This window comes from Petaurus breviceps, unplaced genomic scaffold (assembly GCF_028583685.1).
Source record: "Petaurus breviceps papuanus isolate PSGF00001 unplaced genomic scaffold, PetGlider_PUasm1.0 90681, whole genome shotgun sequence".
In the NCBI taxonomy this organism is placed as follows: domain Eukaryota; kingdom Metazoa; phylum Chordata; class Mammalia; order Diprotodontia; family Petauridae; genus Petaurus; species Petaurus breviceps.
The window spans coordinates 4,082,154-4,107,414 of NW_027187307.1; the positions used below are offsets into that span (position 1 = coordinate 4,082,154).

Sequence of the window (25,261 nt, forward strand, 5' to 3'; positions counted from 1 at the left end):
CCAGACAAAGAACGATGGAAAAATGCATGCTGGGAATGAGGAGACATTATTTTTTTTGTTCATAAATGTACTTTATTAACTGTACCCAAAGTGATACAATTCCATTTTCAGTTGTCAGAGCAGAAGTCTCATGTCTAATCTTTTGCAAGCACCTGCTTCAATGCCTCGATCACTTCTTTGCAGGTGACCACTTGCCTGTGGTTAAAGAAGGATAACCTGACTGCCTCCAGGATGGCCTCCTCAAACAACTGGTTATCTAATGACCACAGGACATCCAGGGCCCAGCTATATCCACTGAAATCTTGATGAACTTGATTTAGGATTTTAGCAATGTAACTGGAATATATTTTTTTCTTCTTCCCAAGGACCATCCTCGTACATTTACGCCTTTTCCCAGTACTGATGAAGCCTCTGTTAACTGTAGCTGTTATCCTTGGAATTCTCATCACTGTTCCCTCCATGATAAAAGCCTCTACTCAAAAAGAAAACAATTTTTTTATTATTTTACCTATGAAGACTTACATATTACCTATGAAGACTTAACAAGGAGAAATAGTCTAAAGGACCTTACCAAAGAAATTTATGACTAGAGAAGTCATACAGTGGAAGGGAGAAATAAATTCTTATTGACTGACAAATAACTAGTGGAGAATCTGTAGGACTTTTATGTACCTAGAAAAAGTCAAAATATCTTTAGGAAGGCCTTCCAAATACTAGATGGACACCTCTGTGGAAAATTGACAGGTGTAGGAGAACAGGAATCACCCAGGATGCAAAGACATGAGTGGGCTGAGACTGGGGACAGAATACCTATATAGGTTTGCCAAATACCACAGTGTCCTCCGCTAGGCAGTGATAGGCACTTCCAGTGAACACTGCACCCAGCACTGTCCTAGCAGCTAGGGAAAGGACTCTGACCTTCAGACACAATATAACCGTGATCTAGTATAATATGAAGAAAGACATTTTTTTTGAGTCTATGTATTTAATTGATTTATCATAACATAATCTGAATTTGGATAATCTAATAGTCCTAAGTAACATCCTTTTCTCTCTCCTTATGGAAATAAACACTTTGCTACCTATCCATTGTCAACAAAAATAATTAACTCCCCAATCTTATGGTGACTGCATTAAAAAAAAAAAAAGGAAAAAATACTAACACCAACAAAAACCAAAAGTCCTCTCATACTTTCTGTTTGTATGTTACTGACTTATTTCACTTTTCCTTACTAGTACAAATGTATTTCTACTGAGCCGTCCTTGATTTCCTGTCTGTTAAACCTTTTAAATCAAGACATTTGCCATTACTATATGGCTTTTACCACTGACAAGGCTTTCTTTAACCTTGTAGTACTTTCCCACAATAAAAGTTTGCTATCATCAGACATTAGCCAGAACCAGAGGGGAGCAAACCCCAAAATAAATTAGAAAGGAACACTCTCATAAAAGTCAGGAGATGAGATTAGAATTATCTAAAAACTAATCATAACAGTTAAGGATTAGGGGAAAACAAAGACTCGGCCCTTTTAAGTTACTATAAGATCACATCCTGCTGCTCTAAATCACAAAGCAAGGCAAGCCCATGGTTAGTGATAAAATATGAGTGCTATAGACAATAGGGCTTCAGGAGATCATTCGAATTTTCTCCAGCCTTCGGTGGAAGAGGTAGGCATTGAGCTGGACTTGCAAGGATAGGGAGAATTTAGATAGGCAAGGGGAGATAGGCACTCTTTGGAAGAGGGAGAGAAGGCAGTGATGGGCACAGCCTGTTGGGGGAAAAGAAGGTAGAATTTGGGTGTAACCTTTGACAGATGGCTTCCCTTCTCTGTGCCTCAGTTTCCTCCTATGTAGAATGAGGGGATTATATTCAATAAAATCTTTCTGAGGTGCCTTCCAGCTTTACCATTTTCCAAGTCTATGCATTAACAAACAGGTGTATTATATGAGATTTTGACCAAACTTAGATGAGCAAAGCACTGTAGGTCTGGGGGGCGCTCTGGAACATAGAAAGAACATTGCTAAAAGTGACCCTGGGTTAAAAGAGGAGGCAGGGGTGTGGAAACAGGATCTGGCTTACTTTACTAAGGTAAAATAGTTGAATAAGGATTGACTTTAGGCTTGGCCCCAGGGTCACAGTTCTGATTCCCCTCCTTCTGTTTTGTCCCCTTTCCTTTGATTCTTTCGTAGCTTCCTAGGGCCCCCTGGGGCTAATGGCAACATTCCCATCCTGTGCCACTCTCATCTTTACAGAGAGCTATCTTACCCTGCAGACCAGCAGTTCAGGCATTAGAAAGCTCAAAGGGCTCTAGAAGAAACACATACTTACGGTGACTTCTTCTCCCCTGATGTTGCCACCAACCTGGGCTAGGCGCTCAGTACCTCAGGAAGCTCAGGTTTCAGCAGCAAGTGGTCAGCTTCCAGAACTCACTGGCACAGGAAGTACAGGCTGAAAATATAAACAACTTCAAAGCAGTCAAGTTCACGGATGACAAAGCCCAAGAGGTAAGGAAAGGGTGTGTGGTTTGGAAGATATCCCTTCCCTGGCTTTTGAAGGTGACGTCTATGCTCTAGTCCACATCACCCTTTGGTGCCCTGCTGTGGCCAGTGCAGTTGGTGGGTTAGTGAGTGGTGAGAATAACGAGACAGGGGTGTAATCAATAGTCTGTTTATTACAGGATCATTTCATACAGAGCCAAAGATGCAAGGGGCTCACAGAGTTTATATGCCCCCCTAAAGAATGCAGAGAGTGTAGAAAGATCCTCCTTGTAGGTGACCCAAAGGAAGGCAGACAATGTAGAAGAACCCTCCCTTAATCTTGTTTACTATTTACCCTTGCTTAAGGTTAGTTATTTATCAGGGTAATATCTTAGGACCATATCAGGAGGCATAAACAAAAAAAAAGATTATATGCCCTCTTGCTTATCTGCCCTGTAACCTTGCAGGTATTGTATAGGGCAGGGGAATATACCTTTAGGAGGCCAAGGGACCCCAAAAAGTTCTCCAAATATACATCCTTCTGCTTGTCTGCCCTGTAACCTTGCAGGTAATAATATAGGGGAGGGGAACATTTCATTAGCTAAGCTGGGGGGCTTCTGAAAGTTCTCTACAGTGCCCAATAAAGAGCAGAATCCTGTCACTCTTGAGACCAGGGGTTACAACCATGCATGACTCAGATTTTGAACTGATACAGTTACACTCTGATGTACCTCTTTTGTCTGCTCATTCAGTGCTCTTCCAAGTCTGAAATTAGACCTTAAAAAAAGCAGGCTTGTGTCTTTCTTAAATAAGGGATCATGTGCAAAACAGGAAACAGCAATAGCCAACCACAAAGTCAGAGTCAATTCAGTCACTGCAGCCTCAGGACTACTTCCTACCTCTCTGCGCCTATAGATATGCAAATCTGAGACCATCAGGGCCTAACAGTTGCTGCAAATGAGTGAACTTGATTTTCTGCTTGGCCTCTAAGGGCCTGGGCCATTGGATCTGGAGGAGGCTGGAGGCAGGTTCACAGAGTAACTATTGTGAGAGGGCATTGACCCTAAATGACTCTCTGGGTCCCACAATTGCTCTCCTTCTTCTCCTCCTTCTCCTTCCAACAGCATCAGCTGCTGTCACCTTCCTTGGTCAATAGGAGAAGAACAGGGCTGCAAGGTCCACTACTGGGGAAGAAACTCTGTTCCTAAGCCAATGGATAGGACCCTAGATTTAGAACTTGGCCCCAGGGTCACACTGGAAGTGACTTGAAATGTTTTCATTTTATTAATGAGGAAACTGAGGCCCAAGGAGGGAAAGGGCTTTGCCCAAGGTACACAGTTAGTATGTGGTGGGTTCAGGAATCAAACCCCAGACCTCCTCCCATTGCCTGGTTGCTCCTGTGGTCCCTCAGTCTATCAGTTGGAGTTTCTCCCCCTTTCTAGGGCTTGGAGGTGTCATAGTAATGGTTTGGCCAGCATTCCTCACCATGACTTTAATGAAACATCTCATTACAAAATCAGTGAATCATAGAGTTGAAAGGGACCTTAGAGGACACAAGTGGTCATCTGGCTTCTGCCTGAAGATCCTCCCCACTGACCAAGGCAGACTGCAGTGATAGACCACTAAACCAAGTGTTTCCTTCCATATCTCAAGCTTAAGAATGACTTTTTGCCATTTCTATACATCCTACCCTGCTCTGCACTCGGAGGTCAAACAGACCAAGTCTAATCTCTCCTCTCCATGGTGGCCATAAACACAAAATAGTAATTCTAGCATTAGAATGATAAAATGTCGGAATTAGAAGGCACACTACGAACCATCCACTACAATTTCTTCATTGTACACAAAGGAGAAACTTAGATGCAAATAGGGGAAGTGACCTGTCCAAATCCACATAGAGAGCATATGAGAGGGTTGAGACTAGAGCTCAGGCCTCCCAACTCCCATGCCTTTAATTGTGCAAATGGGCTCAAAAAAATACCTGTGTGTATTTTTTCCTCATTTTACCTCATTCCCCACAACCCTTTCCCTCAACCCACACACAGAATGTAGGGCTGGAAGGGGCCTGAGAGATATTGAGGTGTGTTTGCTACTGAAACTGACGATAATAAAAGCAATCATTCCTTGCTGTAGACTGCAGCAGAATCTCAAAATTTATATAGGCTTATGGTATGTGAACATAATGGAACACAAGTGTGCCATAAGAAATAAGAAAGTACTTTTAGAGAACCCTGGGAAGACTTTTAGTGGGGAGAGGTGAAAACTTCTCAGACTATATCCTAAAATCTGGTAAGGTTTCTTGTGGTAACAGGCCTGAGTTTCAGTTTCACCTTTCCCCCTCCTTTACTGCCATATCAGCATTAAATCCTTTAGGAGTCCTTTAGGACCCTTCCACCTCTTTTACTGCCACATCAGCATTAAGTTTGCCAAATAAAGACATATACGTTTGGATTGGCTATACTCTGTTTCCTTGTTCTTTGTCTTTTTCGTGCCTAGACTGTAAGCCCGCCTCCCAGCCAATGGGAATAAGGGATAGTGGCATGAGGGGGTTTGTCTGTGCTAGTATATATAACCTTGCTTTGTCTTCTGTAACATGCCTCCTTCCACTAATCCATCCTGGTGGAGGTGATGCCTTCTTCTCCCGAGAACTGAATAAATGTTTCCTGTTCTTACCTTAAGACACCTCTGACTTTTATGAAATTTTGGGTAGCAGATTTTTGGGGTCCCCACATCTCACAAAACTTCTATGAACAGATGCAGAGTAACCATGAGAACAATGCACACAATAAAAACAACATTGGAGAGACAAACAACTTTAAGAAACTAGAACTCTGATCAATACAATGACCAACCATATCTCCAGAGGAACAATGAAGCATGGTTATCCAACTCCTGACAAAGAAATGATGAGCTCAAGAAGCAGAATGAAACAGACAACTTTGGGCATGGTCAATGCAAGAATTTGTTCTGTGTGATTATGTGTATATGATAATGATAATTGCTAGTGTTTTATATTAGTAAGATTTGCAAAGTACCTCCCCACAGCCCTGTGAGGTTGGTGCTATTATAATATGTACTTGTTACAAGGGTTCTGTTTTTCTTTTTTATTAATGGGAGGAGGAGGTAGAAAGGAGAAAAATAAATTGTCATTAATTAGGAAAAAAACAGAAAAAGAAAATCCATGTAGCATAATAAAATCAAAAGGACAGTCCTAAAGGGGCTGGAAGGAAAGAAAAAGGGTGTTAATGCATTCCCATAGGATGTAAGCTCCTGAGGGCAAAGACTTTCATTGTTTTATCTGTATATGCCTAGCACCAGAAACCATGTGGATCTCATTGTGGGCTCTTTGAATTGAACTGAAATATAGTCAGATGCTCAAAGAACAAGAATGTAGGAAATCCTTCCCTCTGAAAACTTCGGTAGAGACAGAGCCCAAAGCTGGGTGGAAGCCAAAACTCATGTCTCAGTTCTGAGGAGCTGATCAAAGGCAGTGCACATGCTGTCCTCATAGGCCCCTGTAGGCATCCTGGCACAAAGTGATGCCAAACCTCAATGTGGGTAACAATTCACTTTCAAGAGAATTCAAATGAACTACTCTGTGTAGGACTTTGAAAAGCTGAAGATGAATTAATCACAAAAAAAGAAGCCTACCTCCCACAGGGTCCACAGAGCCACCCTCAGGGCATGGCAAATTGCCTCTGGAGCCATACTTGGGGGTGAATAGCCTGTTACAAGGAGCCAGGCGTAGGTAAGAACTCACTGATCACCTAATCGAAATGTCTCTTTTAACAGAAAGAGAAAGTGAGGCTCAGGGAAGAGGAGAGAGCTGCCCAAAATCATGCTTGGTGGCCAGGATTGGAAACCAGTACTCTTTCCATAGAGACTTCTCCGAGAGGCTCAAGGAATGACTGGAGGTGGCAATGCCAACAAGTGTTCAAGGCTCCTACACATCCTCTATGCATCAACTCAATAATGAAATCAGTTCTATAAGCCACTTGGAAAATCAATTGCATAACTACCACCACCATCTTCTAAGCCTACTTTAATATGATTTCTCCTAGGTAAAAAAAAACCAAAATGGTTGGGGAGGGGAGTATGGGGAAAGCTCAAGAAGTATTGTGTGTCTAGTAATGATCCTGATTATTTGATCTGACTGTTAGACCCAGAGGTTCCTTTGTCCTTAGCCATAAGACAGCTTTGGAATGCTGCACACATTCATACATAAGTGTCAAACCTGTCCAGGTAGCCCCTGAATTGACAAGGGGAAAGGGGATCAAGGAGTATGAAAGGCAGAGACCCTACTCAGAGCTTGTTAGGTTACAATTTAAGAATATATTCAGGAGGCCTTTTCTGATATTTTTGCTCAGGGTCCCAGAAACATTATGGAACTCCAGAGCTGTGAGGGACCTTTAAAATGGTCTAGGGCATTCGATTCTTCACATTATTTTGTTTGTCATGGACCCCCTTGGGCAGTCTGGTGAAGTTACAGACTCTTCCGAATAAAGTTTCTAAATATGTCCAATAAAATACATAGTATAACAAAAGAAGTCAATTATATTGAAGTAAAGATGTAATTTTTCCCATCCAAGCTCACAGCCCACCTAAAATATCACCACAGATTTCTTTTTTAGAAATGTATTATTTATTCTTTTCATACGACTCTTCCATATGAGATATCTATATGATATCTTCTTTCATAGGACTCTTCTATTTGAGAAAATTTTCCCATCCCACCTCTCCCTTCTCCCAGTGCATCCCTCCTTCTCGATTGTACATTAACTCACCCCTATGCCCTTTGTCTATGTAGACTCCTTCTAACTGCTCTAAAAATAATAAAGTTCTCGGGAGTTATTACATGTATCATTTTCCCACATAGAAATGTAAACAGTTTAACTTTATCGAGTCCCTTAGGATTACTCTTTCATGTTTACCTGTTTATGCTTTTCTGGAGTCTTGTATTTGAAAATCAAATTTCTATTCAGCTCTGGTCTTTTCATCAGGAATACCTGCAAGTATTCTATTGGATTGAATAACCATTTCTCCCCCCAAAGGATTATACTTGACTTGCTCGGTAAGTGATTCTTCATTATAATCCGAAATGTTTTGCCTTCTAGAATATCATATTCCTCTCCTTTAACATGGAAACTGCTAAATATTCTACAATCCTAACTGTGGCTCCTTTCTGACTGCTTGCAATATTTGCTCCTTGACCTGGGGGTTTCAGAATTTGGCTATGACATTCTTGGGAGTTTTCATTTGGGGATCTCTTTCAGGAGATCAGTGGATCTTTCAAATTCGATTTTACCCTCTAGATCTAAGATATCAGGGCAGTTCTCCTTAATAATTCCTTAAAAGATGATGTCAATGTTCCTTTTTTGATCATGGCTTTCAGGTAGTCCAATAATTCTTAAATTATCTCTCTTTGATCTATTTTCTGAGTGGGTTGTTTTTCCAATGAGATATTTCACATTTTCTTCTATTTTTCATTCTTTTGACTGGTTTTTTTTTATGTCTCATGGAGTCATTAGTTTCCACTTGACCGATTCTAATTCTTAAGGAATTATTTTCTTCAGCGAGCTTTTGTTCCTCTTTTTTTTTTCCATTTGGCCATTTCTTATTTTGTAGGAGTTATTTTCTTCAGTGAATTGTTGTGCCTTTCTTATTTTTTTTTACCATTTGTCCATTCTGTTTTTTAAGGTATTATTTTCTTCAGTATTTGGAACTGCAACCCAGAACTTCATAAAGGCAATAGAGTTGTCAGTATCAGCCACACCCAGTGCCAGCAAAGGGTCCCTGTAATCTCTTTCTGACCAGCAGTCGGACCTCCTTACTGTCTCTTTCTTGAGCCCTGGTAACAACCCATAATCCAGAGCAACATTTCATTTTAACCAATGGGAAAACAGGCTCAGAAAGAAGTAACTTGTTGAAAGTCACATAGATTGGTAGTCACTAAGTTGGAGCTAGACCCCAGGTCTCTTACCTGACTCAGTGTTCTTTCTGCTACCACACACTCTTATCCATAACAATACTGGACTTGAACTCAGGAAGACTTGGGATCAGATCCTTCCTCTCATGGTGACTTGCTGTGTGAACCTAGGCAAGTTTCTTCCCTTCTATCTGCCTTAATTTCCTCAACTGTAAAATGAGGGCAATAATAGCAGCTATCTCCCAGGGTTGGTGTGTGGATCAAATGAGCTAATATTTGTAAAGCACTTAGCACGGTACCTGGCACACTGTAGGTGATTAATAAATGCTTCTTCCTGACCTGCCCCCCCTCCTGTGACTCTGCTGCTGCTGTTGAGTCATTTCAGTCGTGTCTGACTCTTCCACAAAGGGACATATAATCTGTAGCTATTCTTAGTATTTTTGACTCAAAAACCAGCCCTCTATCCTCTACATTTCTATCCCTTACTTAGCAGCTAATGGATTGTTGTTTAGTTGTTCAGTCGTCTGACTCTTCCTGACCCCATTTGGGGTTCTCTTGGCAGAGACATTAGAGGGGTTTGCCATTTCCTTCTCCAGCTCATTTTACAGATGAGGAAACTGGGGCAAACAGGGTGAAATGACTTGCCCAGGATCACACAGCTAGGAAGTGTCTGAGGCCAGATTTGAACTTAGAAAGATGAGTCTTTCTGACTCCAGGCCCAGCACATATCCACTGCTGTGCTACCCAGCTGCTGCCCATTCCCACCCCCCACTCCTGCGTGACCCTGGTTAAGTCTTTCAACTTCTCTGAACCTCTGTTTCCTGAGTTGTCAAATGGGGATTAAAAGCACCTGTAGTACTTATCTCCCATGGCAGGCATAAAGCATGCAATACACTCTGCAAACCTTTGAGCACTATTGAAATTCAGTTACTAAGATTATTGTTCAATTACAAAGTACAGGGGAACCAAGCCAAGTTCACCAGTCTTATCCGGGTGACATCACTGGCCAGTTGGATTACATGATGTGTGGGAGGAGTAGGGAGGAGGAGGAGGAGGAAAAGAAGAAGGGGAGGGAGGAAGAGAAGCATGAGGAGGAGGCATCTATGGCAGCACCTGAACTGGTTTCTGCAGGAGCCCGATGGGGAGTTCTGAATTTGGATGGCTTCCCAACAAAAAACAAAAAAAAGCCCCAAATCTGGGCAGCCTCTGCCTTCCATCAACCTGCCAGGTGCAGTCTGCTTAGGAAGCCATTCTGGCAGCTCCCAATGCTAGGGGCAAATGAACAGATCTGGGGTGCTTCCCCCCTCCTCGAATGGCATTACAGGCAGCTGAGTGCCAGCTTGGGAACTGCTCCATGGGGCACCAAGATTCAGAGTGGGCCAGCTGCCGAAGACATGAGACAGCAGCTGGGGGACCACCCTCCCTGTCAGAGGTGCTCCTAGGAGCAAGGCCCAGCTCCCCTTTCACCATGTAGCAGATGACATCCCATTTGACCCAACTTGATTCAGCTACTAACAGTAGAGGGTCAGTAGTGTTTCTGGATGAGATGAAATTGCTTCCTTTTGTCTCCCAAGAACTGTGTAGCCCCTAGCTGGAACTGGAGAAGCAGTCCAGTGAGAGTGATAACATCTAGGGGCTTCTAGACCAGTTCTATCTTTGAAACTTAGCAGCTGTGCTATATTGGACCAGTTAGTCAGTCTCTCTTATTATCCCACACTAAAAAAATGACAGGTCCTGGAAATTGACACATAAGAACCTGATACCAATGCCAAAAGTCCTGGATTTAGGGCCATAGGACTAGGATCATAGTTCACAGATTTTAAACAGGACCAAATCCTGGTTTTGCCACTTACCACCTTTGTAGCCTTGGTCAAGTCACTTCACTCTCTGGGCCTCAGTTTCCTTTTCTATAAAGTAAGATACAGTATTCTAGATGCATATTTTCTCTTTCATCTTACTTCTTGCCTTGAGGTTAACAGTTGGGAATCTATGCATGCTTTGTTCACCAATGTTAGATCACAGAGTTTTCTGTCATGTAAATATCTCATTGCCACTTGGTAGATATGGCCCTCTTTCTTAAGCTTACATTTCTCCTCAGGATGATTTCTCATCATCCAGATGATTCTATTTCTGATTATTTTTCCCCTTAAAACCAAACCAAAATTTGCCAGAGAATAAATACAAATAACTAATGCAAGTGCACTGGACACAGATCTGCAGACATCACCTCTCCCCTCCACTCAAAAGTCTTCAAGACTCCCTATTGCCTCAATGATTAAATTTAAAGCCATCAAAAATCTGGCTCCTATCTTTCCAGCTTCACTTCATATTACTTCCCTTCACATGCATCCTGTTTTAGTCAAACTGGCCTACTAGCCGATCACCCCAAAGATTGTTCATCTCCCACCCCTCTGCCTCTGCCCCATTTCTAGACCACTTGTTTTCCTGCTCTCCCTCATCACCTCTGCCTTGCAGAAGCCTCCAGGAGAGCAATTTTATAACTTTTCATTTTACACTTTTCTATCCATACTCTACCTTCTTGAGAGAATGAAAACTCCTTGAGGGCAAACATGGTTTGGTTTTTGGCCTTGTATCTCCAGTGCCTTGCACATCATAGGTGATTCATCGATGTTTGTTGGACTAAATTGAGCTCCTGGAAGCAACAATTTCCAGTAACAGCTCACTTGGGGGACAAAGTGTTTTCCAGGCAATAATCATGGTAATAGACAACCCTTATATAGCACCTACTGTGTGTCAAACACTGTGTTAAGCACTTTACTATTACCTCATTTGATCCTTACAACAACCCTGGGAGGTAGGTGCTATTTTCATCCCCATTTTACAAATGAGGAGTGAGGATTCTGGGAAGATGGCAGAATAAGGCAGAAAATTATCTCACTCTCCCAAATTCCACCACAAACAATTTAAAATAGTCCCAAAGTGAACTTTGAACAGGAGAAATAATTAAGCTGGGGTAGAGAAGTCATACAGCAGAGGACCAGGTGGAACACTGGAAAAGATGGGAGGTGAGGGAGGGAGATAGGGGCTGGGTGCTTTGGCCTGACCAGGGCTAGCAATCCTTATCTCAGATAAAGCAAAAGCAAAAATAGATCTAATTAAAAGAGATAAGGAAGGAAACTATATCCTGCTAAAAGGCACCATCCAGAATGAAGCAATATCATTACTTAACATATATGCACCAAGAGGTATAGCATCCAAATTCCTAGAGGAGAAGTTAAGGGAATTAGAGGAAGAATATAGCAAAACTATACTAGTGGGGGACCTCAATCTCCCCCTCTCTGAGCTTGATAAATCTAACCTCAGAATAAACAAGAAAGAAGTTAAAGAGGTAAATAGAATCTTAGAGAAGATAGATATGGTAGACCTCTGGAGAAAATTGAATGGAGATAAAAAAAGAATATACCTTCTTCTCAGAGGTACATGGCACATACACAAAAATTGACCATGTACTAGAGCATAAAAACCTCACAATTCAGTGCAGAAAGGCAGAAATATTAAATGCATCCTTCTCAGATCATGATGCAATAAAAATTATATGTAATAAAGGGCCATGGAATGATAGATGAAAAACTAATTGGAAACTAAATTACTTAATCCTAAAGAATGAGTGGTTCAAACAAGAAATTATAGAAACAATCAGTAGCTTCCTTCAAGAAAATGACAATCATGAGACAAGATACCAAAACTTGTGAGATTCATCAAAAGCAGTTCTTAGAGGAAGTTTTATATCCCTAAATGCATGCATAAATAAAATAGAGAAAACGGAGGTCAATAAATTGGGCATGCAACTGAAAAAGCTAGAAAAAGAACAAATAGAAAATCCCCAATTAAATACTAAATTAGAAATACTGAAAACCAAAGGAGAGATTAATAAAATTGAATTTAAGAAAACTATTGAATTAATATATAAAACTAAGAGCTAGTTTTGTTGAAAAAAATTGATAGACCTTTAGTCAATATGATTTAAAAAAAGAAAACCAGAGAAGAAAACCAAATTATGAGTAGCAAAAATGAAAAGGTTTATCTACCTCCAATGAAGAGGAAATTAAAACAATAATTAGGAATTATCTTGCCCAATTGTAATGCACATAAATTTGACAATCTTAGGGAAATGGATGAATATAACAAATATATAAATTGCCCAGATTAACTGAAGAGGAAGTAAATTACTTAAGTAACCCCATCTCAGGAAAAGAAATTGAACAAGCCATCAAGAAACTCCCTAAGAAAAAATCTCCAGGGCCAGACGGATTTATTAATGAATACTACCAAACATTTAAAGAACAACTGATTCCAGTATTTTACAAACTATTTGGTAAAATTGGAGAAGAAGGAGCACCACCAAATTCTTTTTATGACACAAATATGGTACTGATACCTAAATCAGGAAGAGACAAAATAGAGGAAGAAAATTGTAGACCAATTTCCCTCATGGATATACATGCAAAAATTTTAAATAAAATATTAGCAAAAAGACTACAGCAACTTATCATGAGAATAATACATTATGATCAGGTAGGATTTATTCCAGGAATACAAGGGTGTTTCAATATTAGGAAAACTATCAGTGTAATTGATCACATCAACAACAAAACTAGCAAAAACCATATGATTATCTCAATAGATGCAGAAAAGGCTTTTGACAAAATACAACACCCATTCCTACTAAAAACACTAGAAAATATAGGAATAAATGGAGTTTTCCTTAAAATAATAGGGAGAATCTATTTAAAGCCATCAGCAAGTATTATATGTAAAGGGGACAAGCTAGAATCATTTCCAATAAGATCAGGGGTGAAACAAGGGTGTCCACTCTCACCCCTCTTATTCAATCTGGTACTAGAAATGTTAGCAGTAGCAATAAGAGAAGAAAAAGAAATTGAAGGGATGAAATTAGGCAAAGAAGAGACCAAGCTATCACTCTTTGTGGATGATATGATGATATACTTATAGAATCCTAGAGAATCAAGTGAAAAAGTACTTGAGATAATAAATAAATTTGGCAAAGTTGAAGGATATAAAATAAACCCACATAAATCCTCGGCATTCCTATACATCTCTAAAGAAAACCAACAGCAAGAGATAGAAAGAGAAATTCCATTTAAAGTTACTCTAGACACTATAAAATATTTGGGAATCTACCTGCCAGAACAAACTCAGGACCTGTATGACCACAATTACAGAACACTTTTCACACAAATAAAATCAGATCTAACTAATTGGAAAAAATATCAATTGCTCATGGCTGGGGCAAGCTAATATAATAAAAATGACAATTTTACCTAAATTAAATTACCTACTTAGTGCCATACCAATCAATCTACCAAAAAATACTTTATAGAACTAGGAAAAATAGTAACAAAATTCATTTGGAAGAACAAAAGGTACAGAATATCAAGGGAATTAATGAAAAGAAATGCTAGGGAAGGTGGACTAGCCACACAAGATTTTAATCTGTATTATAAAGCAGCAGTCATCAAAACTACCTGGTACTGGCTGAGGAATAGAGTAGTGGATCAATGGAATAGATTGGGTACACAAGACTCAGCAGCCAATGTAATAGTAATAGTAACCTAATGTTTGATAACCAAAGAACCCAGTTTTGGGGATAAGAACTCACTATTTGACAAAAACTGCTGGGAAAAGTGGAATGTAGTATGGCAAAATTGGGCATAGATCAATATCTAACACCGTATACCAAAATCAAGTCTAAATGGGTGCATGATCTAGGTATAAAAGCTGATACTATAAGCAATCTGGGAAAGCAAGGAATAGTTTACCTGTCAGATCTATGGAGAAGGGAAGACTTTATGACCAAACAAGAGTTAGAGAGCATTATAAAATGCAAAATGGATAATTTTGGTTATATTAAATTGAAAAGCTTCTGTACAAACAAAGCTAATGTAACCAAGATTAAGAGGGAGGTGGGAAATTGGGAAAGAATTTTTACAACCTATGTCACTGATAAAGGCTTCATTACTAAGATATACAGAGAACTGAGTCAAATCTCTAAGAATACAAGTCATTCCCCAATTGATGAATGGTCAAAGGATACGAACAGGCAGTTTTCAGAGGAAGAAATTAAAGATATCTATAAGCACATGAAGAAATGCTGTAAATCACTATTGATTAGAGAAATGCAAATAAAAACAACTCTGAGGTACCACATCTCACCAGTCAGATTGGCAAAGATGACAAAACAGGAAAATGACAAATGCTGGAGAGGATGTGGAAAAATTGGAACACTGATGCATTGTTGGTGGAGTTCTGAACTGATTCAACCATTCTGGAGAACAATCTGGAACTATGCCCAAAGGGCTATAAATAATTGCATACCCTTTGACCCAGCAATACCACTTCTAGGGTTGTAGCCCAAAGAAATCATACAAATTGGAGGAACACCCATATGTACAAAAATGTTTAAAGTGGCTCTTTTTGTGGTGGCAAAGAATTGGAAATTGAGGGGGTGCCCATCAATTTGGGAATGGCTGAACAAGTTGTGGTATATGGATGTAATGGAATACTATTGTGCTACAAGAAATGAGGAGCAGACAGATTTCATAATAACCTGGAGAGATTTATACAAACTGATGCTGAGTGAGAAGAGCAGAACCAGGAGAAATCTGTAAACAATCACAGACACAATGTATGTGTGACCACTACCTTTGATAGACTGGGCTCCTCTCAGCAATGTAAGGTTATAAGACAACTCCAAAAGACTCATGATCGAAAGAGACATACACATCCAGAGAAAGAGCTGCAGAGTCCAAATGCAGAGTGAAATAAACTTCTTGCTGTGTTTCTTTTTCTTGTTTTGTTTTTCCTCTTTCCCAGGGATCATTCCATTGGTTACAATCCTTCTTTACAACCTGACTAATGATTAATGTGAAGATATTTGCAGATCCTATACTTGATTGCATGCCTCCATGGTGGGGGGGGGGGGGGGAGAAGAAGGGGGAGAAAATTTGAAAATCAAGGGAATGTGGAACTGAATGTTGTCAAGTAAAAGTAAATAAACAAATTAGTAAAAAAAAAATAAAAACAGAGAACATCAAGTATAGCACCTATCACACTTATAGGTAAAAGAATTTAAAAGTAAACAAGAAATGGAGAGCATTGTAAGATACAAAATAGATAATTTTTATTACATTAAATTAAGAAGGCTTTGAACAAATAAAAGCAATGTTGCCAAGATTAGAAGGAAAGCAGAAAATTAAGGGAAATTTTTATAGACAATTTCTCAGATAGAGATCTCATATCTCAAATATAAAAAGAACTTTGTCAAATTTATAAGAATATGAGTCATTTCCCAACTGATAAATGGTCAAAGGACATGAACGGGCATTTTTTCAATGAAGTCAAAATTACATATAATCATATGAAAAAATGCTCTAAATCATTATTCATTAGAGAAATGCAAATTAAAACAACTTTGAGATATCTCATACCTATTACATTGGCTAAAATTATAGGAGGGGAAATGAGAAATATTGGAGGGAAAGTGGAAAAACTGAGACATTAATACACTGTTGGTAGAACTGGGAACTGATATTTTGGAGGGCAATATGGAGTTATGCCCAAAGAGTTATAAAACTGTGTGTACCCTTTGACCTAGCAATACCACTATTAGGTCTATTTTCCAAGGTGATGAGGGAAAAAGGAAAAAAAAAACCCTGTACATTCTAAAATATTTATAGCAGTTCTCTTTGTAATAGCAAAGAAATGGAAATTGAGAAGATGTCTATCAATTAGGGAATGACTGAACAAGTTCTGGTATATGACTGTGATGGAATGATATTTTGCTATAAGAAATGCTGAGCTCAGTGATTTTAGAAAAAACGTGGAAATACTTGCATGAAACAATGAATAGTGAAATGAGCAGAATGAAGAGAACATTGTATATAGTGACAGCAATATTGTTCAAAGAACCAATGGGGCTGCTTTGCATCGTTACCTCTTGGTCGTCTTCTTCATTTTCATCTACACTTTGTGCTTGGATGTGACTGACTCTATCTCATGGTGGACTTGGATGATCCTTGCAATGCTTGCCCACCATTCGTTCGCTGCAATATCTCTAATAGTCATTTAAGTGTGTTCTTTTATAGATATATTTTTTATACTTTTCCTTGTAGTAATAATAGCCATTATTAAAAACCATAATATTAAAAACATGGCAAAAGAGAGTAATTTAACATGTGCATAGGGTCTCTGTGTGTGTATAGATACATATGTATATGTATTCATTTTTGAGCATTCAACTAGCAAGAAGTAAAAGTGAGAAAACCTGCTCGATCCAGTGTTGCTTGGCCAAAGTCAGGCATTCTGGACCATGCTGCTTGTAAGGAATCCTAAGTCTGTGTCAGGATCTCGCACATATTACTATTGTTCTGACAAAATGAAATGATATCAGAGCTATTGTTTATCCCCAATATATTGCACACCACAGAGAGAAATCTTTCTAAAAGGTTTAGGGAGTATGTTGAATATACTTTTCCTTAATGACTACAGGTCTTCATTACAGACATGACATAATCAAGCTTTGTACATTGTAATTATAGCCTCTGGAGTATTGAGATGAGTAGTGCTGTTGGCTCATGCACGATGTGACGGCCGCAGACCTGTGAGTTTGGCTTTTCATTTCGTTCTAGGCTATTGGCTGTTACCTCATGCTGCTGTCTATGAATTGACCTCTGACAACTTATCTCATTCCCTGCTTGCATCTTCACCCTCCACAAAGGTCCCAACACAAAAATGTGTTTCTTTCGATCTGTAATTGGCTGGCAAAGCTTCTGATTCTTGCCTTACTCGGCTTTGAGGCCCTTGTTGCTTAGCTGCAGGCCCAGGACCTCCAGTTCTGCCTGGGTGAGGTTGCTGGAAGCTGGACTTCCAGAGAAGAGGGCCATTGCTGTAATTTGAATCTCCTTCAGATAATGGACTCCCATGTAGGCCTGCCTGCCAGCCATGCACACAGACAAGTGAATCTTATAATTTAGTGAACGGATTGTTTGTATTAAACATAACTGCACCAGGAAGCTATACACAACAGAGAGCAGGGGAGAGGATGATGTGCAAATGAAAAGCCTGTGATAGTGGGAAAATGAGGCAAGAGAAAATATGTGGCAGGTCTCCGTCCTCCATTCCCAGGCGTGCCGTCAACATCGAGCACTTCCTAGCTAGGATTCCAAAGCAGTCTGTGCCACTTGCTGCTTGGGGAGGGGGGGCCTTATAGGCTTGAGAGGCCCTAGTTTAGCTTTCAGAATTCCATTCTAACTTTCTTTATCTGAGAAGGGGAGTTCATCCTGAGTCAGTTAGCTACATGCATATTCCATGTTAGGCTTTTACTGAAATAATAAAAACGAGTAGCTCACAGGATCATAGGTTTCAAGCGTGACAGGACCTCAGAACATATCTAGTCTACTCCTCTCATTCACACATTTTATGTTCCTCCCAGTGGAATGTAAGCTCCTTGAGGGCAGGCACAGTTTTGTCTTCATGTTTTTATCCCCACAGCAGGAAACAGTGCCTAGCAGAGAGTAAGTGGGTAATAAATGCTTATTGAATTGAATGAGGAAACTGGGGAAAGGGAAGTGATTTGCTCAAGGTCACACATAAATCCAACATTCAAACCCAGGTCCTTGGACTTTAAATTTAGCATCACACTGGAAAGAAACAAAGCATGGCATAATATAAAAATAGTTTCCCATCTTAACCTCATCTTTCCCCTCATGCTATCAGTGGAGGGGGGCCTCTGGGGAAGGCTCTGAGGACTCTGAGTTTGATCTCCTCCTCCTTTCTTTGCAGCTATTGGGTTTGAGAATTAACTCATTTTGTCCATTGTCTGCTGAAGGCTAGAAGGCCATGGGCTAATATTCCTGTGAATGATCTTAAGCAGCAGACAAAAAGCCTTCATTTGTCTCCTCTTAACCAAGAAAGACAATTGTGTTTTCTCTTTTGAGCAAATAAAAAAAATAAATGAAGCCTCACATTTCCCAGCCCTGCTCTCAGCTTAGCACAGGAATCGGAATTGGGCCTGTGATCTCACTGGGACAGGGAGTTGCCAGGGGAGAAAGATCCTTCTAGTCCTTCCATAAAGCCATCAGGATTGTGAATCTGAACTGTTTTAAGTGGCTTTGTCAGAGCTTTCAGCACTTTGGGAGGAACATTTATGAGTTGCCAGGCATTCTGCAACATGACAATATTTTCATTCAGTTGAGGCAGCTAGGGATGCAGTAGATAAAGTGCTGCACCTGAATGTTAGTAAGACCTGAATTCAAGTCCTGCCACAGACATTTATAAGCTTTGTGACTCTGGTCAAGTCAACCTTACTTAACATGTTTCCTAATCTGTGAAATGAGTATAATATTAGCACCTACCCCTTGGGATTATTGTGAGTATCGAATAACACTTGCAAAGCACTGTCTAAGGGCTAGTGATTCTGAGTAATATGGGCCTCACCATCTTATATGCTAGGGCAGTAGTTGGGGGTGGTTTTTCAGGCTGACCAAACTGGCCATGCGGTAGGTGGTTTGTGTTTCGTGGAAGAGCATTCCGTGGCACAGGCCATGGTGACAAGTGACTAGGTTGTTTTCAACTTCCTTGGGTTGTGTCCACCCTCAGGGCTCCTGGACTGCAGTGCCAAGTCAAGGGGTGGATCCTGGCCATGGCCTTTGAACAATGATTTGGACAATGGGACTGATGGTATGTAGATCACCACCATTCAAAGGTATTTCCTGGGGCGGCTAGGTGGCACAGTGAGTAAAGTGCCGGCCCTGGAGTCAGGAGGACCCAAGTTCAGTTCCGGCCTCAGACACTTAACACACATACACACACACACACACAAACTAGCTGTGTGACCTTGGGCAAGTTACTTAACCCCAACTGCCCTCCAAAAGGCAAAAAAAAAAAAAAAACAACAAAGGTATTTCCTAAGGGACCATCTCCTGATATCCCTGGATGATGTTTCATAGGTGCCATCTGAACCAGAGTCTGCCTTTTAAGAAGTTTCCAGTCTGAGCTTCAGCATGACTGTACATGAACTCAAAGGATGGGCAAAAATCCTCTTTGTTATTGAGATACTGGACAGACCCAAGCAATCAGACAGTTCGATACACACACCAGGGCCAAGGAGCAAGGAGTATCTCTCAGAAGGTTCATGTTGTGCCAAGCCAGGGTTAATCTACAAACAACAGGAGGTAGAAGCAGCTAGCTAATACCTCAATACAGGGACAGAATTTGAGGTCATGGGCAACATTTCATGGATAAGTTGAAAGGACAAGAAAATAAATGCAAAGAAATAAAACTGCTATATAAAGATGACGGTAAAGAATGTCCAGCAAGATGTAGGTATAAATCAAAATAATAGCAACCCCAAAAGCTAGAGGCAAGATGCATTGATTAAGCACTTACTGTGTGCCTGGCATTATACCAAGCACTGGAGATATCAATGCAAGCAAAAAAAAAGGAAGACAACCCCTGCGTTGCAATGGGAAAGATAACACATTAAAGGAAGCAGGTTGAGGGATAGAACAGTAGAAGGTACAGGGTGGTGGAGTCCATAGAGTCAGAAGCATAGCCTGGAGGGGAATGAAGAAACTCACCAGGGGAAGAAGGGGCCTGGCAGGGCAGGTGCTGAGGGGTGTTCCAGGGTGACAGAATCCAGAGGGAGTCAAAAGTACAGCCTGGAGGGGCCTTAGGCTGATGACATGTAAGAGATCTAGTGATTTTATTTTCAAAGCCAGCATGATTATTGAGCTGGAATCATGAGATTACAGTAGTCATTTTGGGGTTGGTGTAGCAGCAAGCACCCCAGCATCCCCAGAGTGGTTCCCAACACAGGTTCTTAGATCTGCTTTTCTAAAGGAAAGCAACTCAAAATGGGTTAACAAGCTTACTTTAATCAATCAAACATATCATTTACCTTGTTCAGGGGGAAAAGTCAGTACTCCAAACTTTAGAGTATACAAGCAGAAGTTACAAGAAGACAGAGAAACATTTCAAGCAGACAGGTCTCCAACTGTCTGACCATTACATCCATACCTAGTCACGGTTACCAGAGAGGGAGGCGTCAACATCTGGGTTTTCAAAGCCGGGGGCTCCACGGCTGCCCAGAGTCTCATCTGGTCAAATCACACAACACTTCTCAAAGTGAGCCCCAAAACAGAGCCTCACATCAGGGTTTATATAGCCTTCTCCTGGCTCAGAGAATGTCACAACCCTCTTGACTCACTGCCCAATCACAAAGTACCAAAGTGTGGGCATTCTTGTAAAACAAACCCCCCACCACAGGCTCCAGGTGCACTTAAGCCTATCAAAGGGCCTAGGGGCAGGGAAGATCCTAAATTTACGTTCCCATTACAGTAGGGTATGGAATATTGGACTCATGAGTCAGGGAGACCTGAGTTGAAAATTCTACATCTGACACTAGTTATGTAAACTTGAGCACATCACTTAACTACTCCGAGCCTCAGTTTCCCCAGCTATAAAACCCCTAGTACTTCACACGGTTGTTGTGAGGCTCAGAGCTCCACAGACAGGTCAGCTAACAATTTTATACTTGTGTGGAACTGGCATCTTCTATTGAATTCAGGGGCTGCTATAACCCTCTATCTTCTCCCTGGGGGGGAAGGGGAGTATCCCTGTGGCTTGCTGGCCATTCTTCACCCTCATTTCTTTATCATACTTACCGTCGCATGGACAGCAATGGAAACCTTGGGCTGAGCTACCTGTTGATTATCCCCATTTCTCTTCAGACGGCCAGCCCAGCCCAACTTCCTTCTCCAGCCATACAGCTTAGCAATGCCATCCTTTGGATTTTTGCTGTTGGACCAGTATTGGTTAGCCCTGTGATACAGCCTGCTCCTGCGCACTGTGTGCCATTCTCTTGCCCTCTGGCTGACCCACACTCACAATCCCCTGGAAGCTGGGGCGTTCTAAGACCTGTGGCCATGTGGCATCAACAGAAGAACATGAACAAGATGGGCCAAAGAAATAGCAAAAGGATCTAGATTACAACAAGCTTTAGAGCAGCTCTTTCTATGGTAGCCAAAAACTAGACATTATACTTACTATGTGCCGGGACTTTGCTGAGTACTGGGAATAAAAACTCAGTCCTTGCCCTCCAAGAGCTGGCGTTCAAAGGGAGGAGATAGCATGCAAACAGCTGCATATATGTTATATGTGTGTGTATGTCTAAAACTATATTACATGTTATACTACATATAAATTCAAAACCAAGACCCTAAAAGAATGAAGATGAAGCATGCTACTTGGCTTCCAACAGGGAGAAAAGTGCTGACCTTCTGATGCCCAAAGAGCCATACCTTTTCAGTCGTGGCTAATGTGGGAATTTGTTGGGCCAGACTGTAGCCATGTATTATTTTTTCTTTTTTCTTTTTTAATTTTTTGGTTTTAGCCATGTATTATTTTTATAGCTATATATGGATTTGTTTTCAAGTTTGTTTTTTATTTGTTCATCCGTGGGGGTGCTAGTGGGAAGGACAGATTCATTAAAAAAAAATAAACTCTTTTTAAAAGATGGGCCTTCCTTTGTTTCTGGGATAGGCTATAGGGTCATCAGAAGCCCTGAGTCATTTCCCAAGCAGAGCATGCTTGCAACAGACCCTCATTTTACCTGCCATCTCCTTGGGGCTTCCACATAGAAGGCCACTAGCTTATATTTGGAGTTTCCATGGAATTCATCTGCCCCCCTGCCGTTACTTTATTTGGACATAGAATTTTTAAAAAGTAATAATCATCACTGAGGCTGTGTTTGTCCACAGAAATTGTCAGTCCTATTCCCCCTGGTCTTTGTCCCTGAATTGTCATCCTTCCAAATGGACCCTACCCCAATCAAAATGGCCACCAGCCTCTGAGCCTGCCTCCTTGCCTGGTGCCAGGGGTGTGCCCCAGCTGCCTATGAGTCCCCCTCCTGTGAGGCTGCACGTGCCAACTGATCTCCTCTCAGATCCCTCTGAGATGTGTACAAGCTTCACAAGAAGCTGATCAGGGCAGGATACAGAGCAGGGGGTAGGGGAACATGGTGGTGATGTGTCCTCTCCAGAGAGTCTGGGGCCACCAGAATCAGACTGGCTCCAAACGAACCAAAGCAGGGTTCCATTATGCCTGGTTGATAGGTCCTCCCTGCAAACCAGATAAGTACAAAAAGTACAAGGAAACCCACAGGCTACTGGGAAATGGCCCAAGTCAGTGTGAGGGCAGCCCCGCCCACCCTCATACCAATGGTTTCAAGCAGCTGGAGACTTGCTGACGTGGGAAGTCATACACTCCCCAGTGCCCTTTGGGAAGTAGATGGTGTGCCCATTTTCAGGACCCATTCTCTCATTTCTGCTGCTGTGCCAGGCAGAGCCCCAGAGATGGAGAGCTATCAGGAACAGATGAAGCTGCCTCTCCAAACACCTAGTGGATGCCATGAATCCCACAGGGTTCCATTCCAGTCTCAAATTTGCCTTTGCTCAACTTCCCCCCAGGACTTTCTTTGTGGTGGGTATCCTGGAACTCAGTGGATACTGCACAGACACTTACTTTTAGGCTGATGGAGGATGCTATAGGCTGGCTTTTAAGAAAAGGCTATCATCAGCACCCTGTCTCTGCTATATAAGACCTTAGACAAGTCACTTAACCTCTCTGGGCCTGTTTCCTCATCTGTTAAATAAAGGAGTTGAATTGGATCGTTACTAAAGTCCCTTCTAAGTCTGATTCTATGCCCCTGAATGACATATGACATGGTTAAGTAAGCTAGCTATGTGACCAGGTATGTATCATTAACTTCACTGAGATTCTCTTTCCCCCATCTGTAAAGGGGGTAATAGTACCTGCATAGTCTATCAGTCAAACACAGAGCTGTTCCAAGGCTCAAGCAATGTTGTACGATGAAAAGAGCATTTGGAGCAGGAGGACCTGGGTTCAAATCCTGCCCCTGCCACTCACATCTGCTGTGACCTTAGGCAAATCACTTAACCCCTCTGGGCCTCAATTTCCTCATCTGTAAAATAAAGGAGCTGAATTGGATAGTGTGTGAGGTGCATTGTAGCCCTGAACCTAGGACTCTAAGTGAGATGATGAGAGTGTCATCTAATAGGAGTTTGTAAAGTTTTAAGTGCCATATACATTTCTATCATCATCATTGTTGTGTTGTCCTGAGGGCTAAAGGAGTCTAGGTGTGCAGCTTAATCCTCAGAATGGTGGGACACAGAGTTCTGATCCCATCTCTGCCACTAAAGGGCTGTGACACTTTGGGCAAGTTATTCTCTGGAGTGAGTCACTGATCTCTCTGGGCCTCAGCTGCCCCTAGTAGCTATAGAATCAAGTTGCAGAGACAAAATGTAACATACCGTACTCTCCAAAGATGTGATATGAGTACACTAAGTGGCGTGGGGACCCAGAGGGAAGAAGGATCATCATGGGCAAGGTGAACAGTGGAGATTTCATGGAGTCAGCAGAATTTGAACAGGATCCAGGATGATCAGGTAAATTTGGACAGGGAGAAGAGACAGGAGAGTGCATTTCAAGGGGAAGAGGAAGAGTGTGTCTAAAAAGGAGGGAGCATTAGAGGCAAAAATGAGCACAGCATGTTTGAGGGACAAGAGAACAGATTGTGGGACTTGGGGCAGAAAGTTTTTATTGGGGTATAAGAGGAAAAAAGGTTGGAAAAATAGGTTGTGGTGGCTGCAGAGGGCCTAGAATGCCAGGCCAAAAAGAGTTTGGACTTTATTCCCTGAATGATGGAGGCAGTGGGGGCAATGGGGGAGGGGTATGGGAGTTTTGGAGCATGGAAGTGATATGATAAAAGCAACCCTTTAGGAAGATTCACTTTTATGTAGGATGAACTGAGGCAAAGGGAAACAATAGGGCTGGATCTCAGCCTAATCACTAGGTTAATCAATTCTGAAGCTAATGTACTGATGAGGGTAGGAACACGGGACAAATAGAAAGTCTCACACTTGGGTTCAAACACTTAACTTTAGAACTACAAGGTGGGGGAGAGGAGAGGAATAGGAAGAAGAGCTGCCATGATCTTAGGCCGTGTGAAGAGTGACAGTGGCCAGGCCCAGGAAAGTGATCATCCCGCCATCCTTTGCCCTGCAAGGCCTCTATCTGGAACATTGTTTTTGGTTCTGGGGGCCACATTTTCAGAAGGACATTGAGAAACTGGAGAATGTCCAGAGGAGAGAGTCCACCATGGAGAAGGTTTTTAAGATCATGATATGTAAAGACTAGTTGAAGAAACTAGGAATGTTGGGCCTAAAGAGGAAAAACTTAGGAGGTCACATGATAGCTGGAATTATTTCAATGGTTGTCATAAAGAAGAGGGATTAAAACCAATAAAATCGACAGACCTTTAGCCAATATGATAAAAAGAAAGAAGAAAACCAAATTAGGAGTATCAAAAATAAAAAGGGTGAATCTACCTCCAATGAAGAGGAAATTAAAACAAATCATTAGGATTTATTTTGCCCAATTGTATGCACATAAATGTGACAATCTTAGTGAAATGGATGAATATTTACAAAAATGTAAATTGCCCAGGTTAACAGAAGAGGAAGTAAATTACTTAAGTCACCCCATCTCAGAAAAAGAAATGGAATAAGCCATCAACGAACTCCCTTAGAAAAATCTCCAGGGCCAGATGGATTTACTAGCGATTTCTGTCAAACATTTAAAGAACAATCGATTACAATATTCTACAAACTATTTGGGAAAATTGGTGAAGGGATCCTACCAAATTCTTTTTATGACACAAATATGGTACCGATGCCTAAATCAGGAAGAGATAAAATGGAGAAAATTATAGAGCAATTTCCCTTATGAATACAGATG

The 25,261-nt window shown here is 41.2% G+C and overlaps 1 long non-coding RNA gene across 1 annotated transcript in view; it reads right to left on the bottom strand.

Annotated features, from left to right (window-relative positions):
- Positions 1-455: 455 nt before the first annotated feature.
- Positions 456-25,261, bottom strand: part of LOC138143889 (uncharacterized) — a 59,321-nt gene continuing 34,515 nt past the window's right edge. Inside the window, exons 2-3 of the long non-coding RNA XR_011163818.1 lie at positions 2,330-2,449; positions 456-472 (exon numbers count right to left, since the gene is read on the bottom strand). This is a non-coding gene — a long non-coding RNA (uncharacterized lncRNA). The remainder of the gene's footprint in view (positions 473-2,329; positions 2,450-25,261) is intronic.